The sequence below is a fragment of the Symphalangus syndactylus genome, chromosome 14 (assembly GCF_028878055.3).
Source record: "Symphalangus syndactylus isolate Jambi chromosome 14, NHGRI_mSymSyn1-v2.1_pri, whole genome shotgun sequence".
Taxonomy (NCBI): domain Eukaryota; kingdom Metazoa; phylum Chordata; class Mammalia; order Primates; family Hylobatidae; genus Symphalangus; species Symphalangus syndactylus.
The window spans coordinates 61,321,929-61,327,928 of NC_072436.2; the positions used below are offsets into that span (position 1 = coordinate 61,321,929).

Sequence of the window (6,000 nt, forward strand, 5' to 3'; positions counted from 1 at the left end):
AAGTTCTACAGAGAAAAATAAAGCTGGAAAAGGAACATGGGGGAAAGGGAGGCTGCAGTGTCCCAAAGGGGAATCAGGGGAGGTCTTGGAGAGAGGGTGGCATCTGGGCAAGACATGAAGGCGGTGAGGGAGGGGCGGTGCAGAGATCTGGGGAAGAACACTCCAGGCACAGACAGCAGCACGTGCAAAGGCCCTGGGGTAGGAGTGGGCCTGATCTGTTGGAAGCACAGCAAGGCAGGCAGGAGGGTGGCCCCGGGGAGGAAGCAAGAGTCCTGGAAGTGAGGCCAGACTATGCAGGGCCCTGAGGGTCCCAGGGAGGAGTGTGGTGGGAATCGACAGAGGGCCCTGACACCCAGAGTGCACCAGGCACATAGTAAGTGCTCAAGGAACAATGGCCCAGAGTGGCTCTGGTAGAAGCCTCCACTCCATAAGCTTTATTGTTTGTTCCCTGGTCCCTCTCCAAGCCTGAGTCCTTCAAAGAGGCCTGGGCTGCAGGTGAGGGCAGGAGAGGTAGGCTTTGGCTGCCCAAGCAGGAGGGAGGGCTCAGTCCAGGTGGGTGGGGGGAATCAGGCAGGATCCAGAAGGCTGTGCTCACCGACCCTAGGACAGCATTAATGCACAGCCAAGGCGGAACTGCTCCCTGGGGCAGCTGAGAAAGGGGTTCCCACTCCTGTCTGGCCAAGCAAATGGAACCAATAATGCATGGCTGAAGGCTAATTAGAGGGCTGGGCAGGGGTCCCCAAGGTCTCCACAGCCTCATGCTGCCACTTCAGCAGCCAGGCAGGAAGGGGTGAGCTATGGAGCACCAGTGGTGGTGACTGGGGTTGGGGGACACTGAGGACGCACCAGGAAATAGGAGGCCTGCATCGGGGCCCACTGCCATCTGGGACCCACTGCTGCAGCAAATCGCTGCCCTGCCCTGGGCCTGCTTCCCCCCATGTCCAAGGGAAGGTTGGATGGGGAAATGACGAGTTCCCCAGGCTCTGGCTCCACAAACGCTCACACCCCCTCCTTCCCAGATCCCCCTCTCCACACGTCCATTTCTACTGAGACCAGCCCCTCCCCACCCCCAACTCCCAGAGGCACACTCCAAGTCTCACATTCCTACTGCCCCATCCTGGGCACTCTCCGGAGCCAGTCCCACTTCACAGATGATGAACTGAGGCCAAGAAGAGTGACCCCATCTTGGTTGCAACACCTGCCTCTCTTGCCCCCCCGAGTCTGTCCAACAGTCTCCTCTGAGACAGTGAGATCCCTGAGGGCAGGGGCTGGGTCTCCCCGTATGCAATGCCCATTGATTAAGCACTTCTGTATGCCTACCCAGCACAGGGGCCACAGCTAGGCAACAGGGCCTGGGGTCTCCAGCCCCAGAACTCAGCCCCCACAGCTCTCACCAGCACAGCAAGGCCTCTGTGGCTGGAAGAAGCAGTCCAGACATGGAATCATCGAGCATTTACTGAGCACCTACTCTGTGCCAGGGCTTCACTAGGTCCTAGGAATACAGCTCCCGGGAGCCAGGATGGCATGCAGGCCCCAGGCCCTGTGTGGGACCTGCCTGGTGGTAAGACAGGGAGAAAGCTACCCTGGCAGTCAAATGCCCCTGAGGGGCGTGTCTGTGGAATGGGGGAAGGTGCAGTCCTGTCCCTGGGAAAGCACCAGGGCTCTGGGTCTGAGCCCCACAGGCTGGTGCCTCCAGTGCCTCCCTGGGCCTCCAATCCCTGTCTCCACAATAGAGCTAATGCCACCCTCTGCACTGGCAGGCCATTAGGAAATTAAGTCAGCTGACCCAGGGCTGGGTCCTTGGCCAGTGCCCAGCAGGGGCTCTGGTCCTGCCCCGAGCCCAGCACCTCAGAAAACCCACCTGCCTCTGCCAGGCCCCCCCCACCCCCAACCCTATGGTGCCTCTGAAGCTCTGGCCAACCTGCACACGGCCCAGTTTCAGGCCAGCTCTCTTTCATCTTCAGCCTTTCCCTGCTGCCGTGTCCCCATCACCCTGCCAGTTCCCGGCACAGCCATCCCATGGGGCTGAGCCCCCACCCACCGCACCTTCCATGTGGCCAGCCAAGCCTCCACCCCTCCTGCTGCCCGCGAGCTGCCCCCTCCCTGACTCTCCTCCATGCTAGCCTGTGGCAGGGCTCCAAGGGCAGGCCCAGGGGACGGGCAGGTGTACCCATGTGTCGCTCACAGTAAAGCCCTGGCCAGGGCCCAGCCACAGGCACCAGCTGCACCTGTTGGAGGAAGGGCCCAGCCCAGAGCTGGGCCTGGGAGCAGGGGGGGTGAGGGTGGCCACCGGGTGGGCACCGTGTGTACCAGTAGCCTTCTGCCTGGGGACCTGGCGAGGGCCACAGAGGTTGATGACAGTAATGATGCAGTCACTTCCGCCCCAGCGGTATGCCAAGGCCTCCGGGTGCCACGCTTGGTACTGCCAACTGTGGCCCAGGGTACCGGAGGCCTGGCTAGGCAGAGAAAACTGCCCATAGGCGGAACCGGCCCCAGTGCTGCAGAGCTGCAGGTGCTGCTGCTGCTGCTGTTACTCCTGTTATCACTGCTGTCATTATTATTTTGCTGTTGCAGGGCCACTCAGTGTTACCTTGTCCTGCTTCAAGGAGACCCAGGGATGGGGACACCATGGCCCTGGGGCAGGAAGGCTGGTGGGGTAAGCCCCTGGCCTGGAAAGAGCTAGGTGAAGGCATCTGTCCAAACCCAACCCACTGCGTGGCTTTAGGCAATACCCCTCCACCACTTCCCAGGCACCTCTTCCTTCCAGCACAGTTGAGGCACATTCCTGGAGGGGTCCCTTCCGGAGCAGCCTGGAAACCTTATGGGGGTTTGACGGGGTAGCTGCAGGGGGAGTGTCCAGAGATGGACTGACAGCTCAGGTCCTGCCCCTCCCAGAGAAGGCTCCACCCCTCCAGTGCTGGGGATGAGAGGTGTCAGCCATGCCTTCCCCTGGGAGGGGAAAAAGGAGGTGATAGAGGACTTGGAGCCCCTACCTGCCAGCTCTGGGTCAACAGCCAGCATTTACAGACTGCCTACTGTATGCCTACAGCGGCCCTCCAGTGGAGAAGAGGGGTGTCCCTGTGGCCCAGCACGCTGGAGCCACCCTCCTTGTCTCCAGGGTGCTCGAGTGAGTGCCCTCTGCCCTCACTCCCTGCTCTCTCTCAGGGGGCTTGGCCCCACCAAATGGTAGGCCCCCAGGGTCCCCCTCCTAGAGCTGCCAACCTCGGGTCCCCTGTCTGGCTGGAGGTGCCACCAGAGAACTGAGGAGCAGACTTCGCTGAGAAGTCTTTTGTGGGGGGGGGGTCCCAGCAGACACTGAGGGGCTCTTCTCAGAATACAGAAGGAAGTACCCCTCAAAAAGAGCGCAAGCCTCCAGTGGCGCCCAGGGCTGAGATGGACTTCCCCTCCCTGACCCTCGCCCGCCACAGGGCGGCGGTCCAGGGCGGAGCTGCGCGAGGAGGGGCCACGGAGGTGCAGCGCAGCGCGAGGGAGACTGGGGTCCAGCCGCGCGGCCAGGGACCGGCCCTCCTCTGGCATCTCAGAGGGGGCGAAGGCTAGGCCCAAGGCTAACGCTTTCCGGGTTCGCACCTTCCAAAGGCGGCTGCCGATTTCAGCGGCGTGTGGGCGCCTCGGCGCTCTCGGAGACGGAGCCTGCGAACCTGGGTTTGGGGGCGCAGATGTGGGGGCCAGGAGGTCCCCAGCGCTTTATTGCTGGGCTCGAACCTGGGTATAGAGGAGCAAAAAAGAAACTAGAAATGGCCACAGGCAGCGCGGCACTCTAAGATGGGAACGCCCCCTGAGAAATGGGGAGGGGTAAGTCCCAGGTGCCGGCGAGTCCAGGCTGTGAGGAGGCAGGAAAACCTTCCAGAACAAGATCGTCCCCAAAGAAACACTTTGACCCCCATTCCGATCACAGGTTTTAAAATATTCACATGACATGGGCACGCTGGATCAAAACCGAGGCACAGACACTCGCTTGGGCCTCAACTCCCATCTGAACCCCCCAAGGAGCGCCCCACCCCAGCTGTCTCTGCCCAAGAGCCCCTGATTCCCACCCCGCTCCCCCAGGGCACCCGGAGAGGCCGTGCGAGCGCAGGGTGGACCCTGGCCCTGAAACCCTGGGAGATTCTCAGCCAGCGGCCATCCCCTCGGAGATCAAGGCCGACTTCTAAAAGCAAAAGGGAGCCTCTGGACTTGGCTGACTTGCTGGCATGGAATCATTTCCAGAATATTTTTACTCCATTACAGCACGGGAGGTGAGAAAGAGACACGACTCCAAGAACCCGCAGGTCTCTGACGGGAGGCATTCTCGGGGCGGCTCATATAGCCCGGGCGCCCACCTCCGAACCCCACCTCGATCGCGGGGTCTCCGGGAAGGTCACGCGTAGGACCCGTGCCGCGCGCCAGAGTGCTTCCGCATGCTCCCTCCCGAGCCCCCTCGTGCAAATCAGCCAGAGGGGGGCCGAGGGCTCCTCAAAGTTTCCCGGAGCGCCCCCCAGGACGAAGGTTAGCCAGGAGCAAAGTTCCTTGTGGTGGTAGCCGGAGACATGGCAGGAAAAGAAAAGCTCGCAGTCAGCATTTCCTCCGATGTCTCACCAAGGGAGGAAAAAAAATAAAACGAGAGGAAGAAAACACCCTCCCGCTCCACCTTCCCTGTTGCTGCACAACCTCGTGCTCGCTCCGGGCCGGGCTAGTGGCGAGGGGCAGCCTGCGGGGAACTGGGGCCGGGCCCGGGAGGGACCATGCGCCCGCGGCCGCGCACTTACCTCGGTCAGTGGCCCGGGCGCGGCGCGCTCGGCGTCCTCCCAGCTCCGGGCGGCCGTTCCTGGCCCCGGCAGCTGCCGCGCTGGCTGCATCGCCGCCGCTGCCGCCACCGCCTCAGGGCAGCTCCCGCGGGCGCTCCATGCCGAGGGGCGCGTCTCTCCGCAAAGCGGATCGCCCTGGTCCAGCCACGGGTCGGGGGCGCGCGCCTGGACGGCGCCCCCGGCCGTTGGGCGCTCGCTTGGGCCGGGGCGGCTGGCGTCGGTCCCTCGGTCCGGCTGTGAGCACGGCCGGCCCACCCCCTCCCCCGCCGGCTGTTATCTGATCTCGGGCAGGGCCCGGCGCGCTCCCCTACGCCCGGGCGCCCCGCACCTCTTCGCAGTCTCTGACCGCGCCAGTCCCCATCCCCCGGCTACTGTTCCCAGGGAGGCGGCAGCAGTGGCGGCGTGGCCCAGAGAAGACGGGGAGCGAGCAATGGAGGGCGAGGAGGCGGCGGGAGGCAGAGGCTCGGCGCGCACCCAGCTCCGCGCCTCGCTTCACCGGAGCTCAGCTAGGCAACTCCTCTAACTCTCCGCGGAGAGCACGCCCGCCCCGCGCCGCGCCGCCGCTGCACCCGCCTACCACGGCTCCGGCCTGGCCCGGAGCCCCTCCTAGTCCCGGGCCGCCCCCTACACACACACCGCCAGCCACTTGCGCACTGGGACGCGCGCGCGCACACACACACATACACACACACACACACACACAGGCACGTCTTCCCGGGGACATGCGCGCACACACACATACACACACATGCAGGCACGTCCTCCGGGGGACACGCGCGCACGCACAGGTGCAAGGCGAGCACACACACAGGCATAAACATACAGGATACATGCCCCCACATGCATGATGTTCGCAGGTGCACATGTGCACACTCGCTCATATGTGCACATGAAGGATGGCATCTGCACGTGTGCATACGCACACACAGCTCTAAGCTTGTGCATTCCCACAGAGCCCTTTCCCCCTGCACACCAGGCACGCACCCTCTACACACCATCCCACCCTAATAGCATTTTTCTCCTCTCCATCTTGAGCTGTTTGGCTTCTCCCATCTCCTGCGTTCTCTGTGCTCCTCCCCGGACCTCTCTCTGCCGACCGGATCCCCATGTGACCCCCCTTCTCTTTCGAGCCCCTGTCTCTGGAGGCTCAGGCTTTCTTCCCAACCTGTCCCCAAATGCCCTGCCCTCCCAGCCT

The 6,000-nt window shown here is 63.2% G+C and overlaps 1 protein-coding gene across 2 annotated transcripts in view; it reads right to left on the reverse strand.

The window, feature by feature from the left end:
* The window catches only part of LOC129462496 (ATP-sensitive inward rectifier potassium channel 12), a 43,730-nt gene extending 38,283 nt beyond the window's left edge, over positions 1-5,447 (reverse strand). Inside the window, exon 1 of one of the 2 annotated variants that reach the window (XM_055242517.2) lies at positions 4,767-5,447. The gene's annotated coding sequence lies outside the window, so the exon portion shown is untranslated. The remainder of the gene's footprint in view (positions 1-4,766) is intronic. The other variant, XM_055242518.2, reaches the window with a different exon arrangement.
* Between the last annotated feature and the right edge of the window lie 553 nt (positions 5,448-6,000).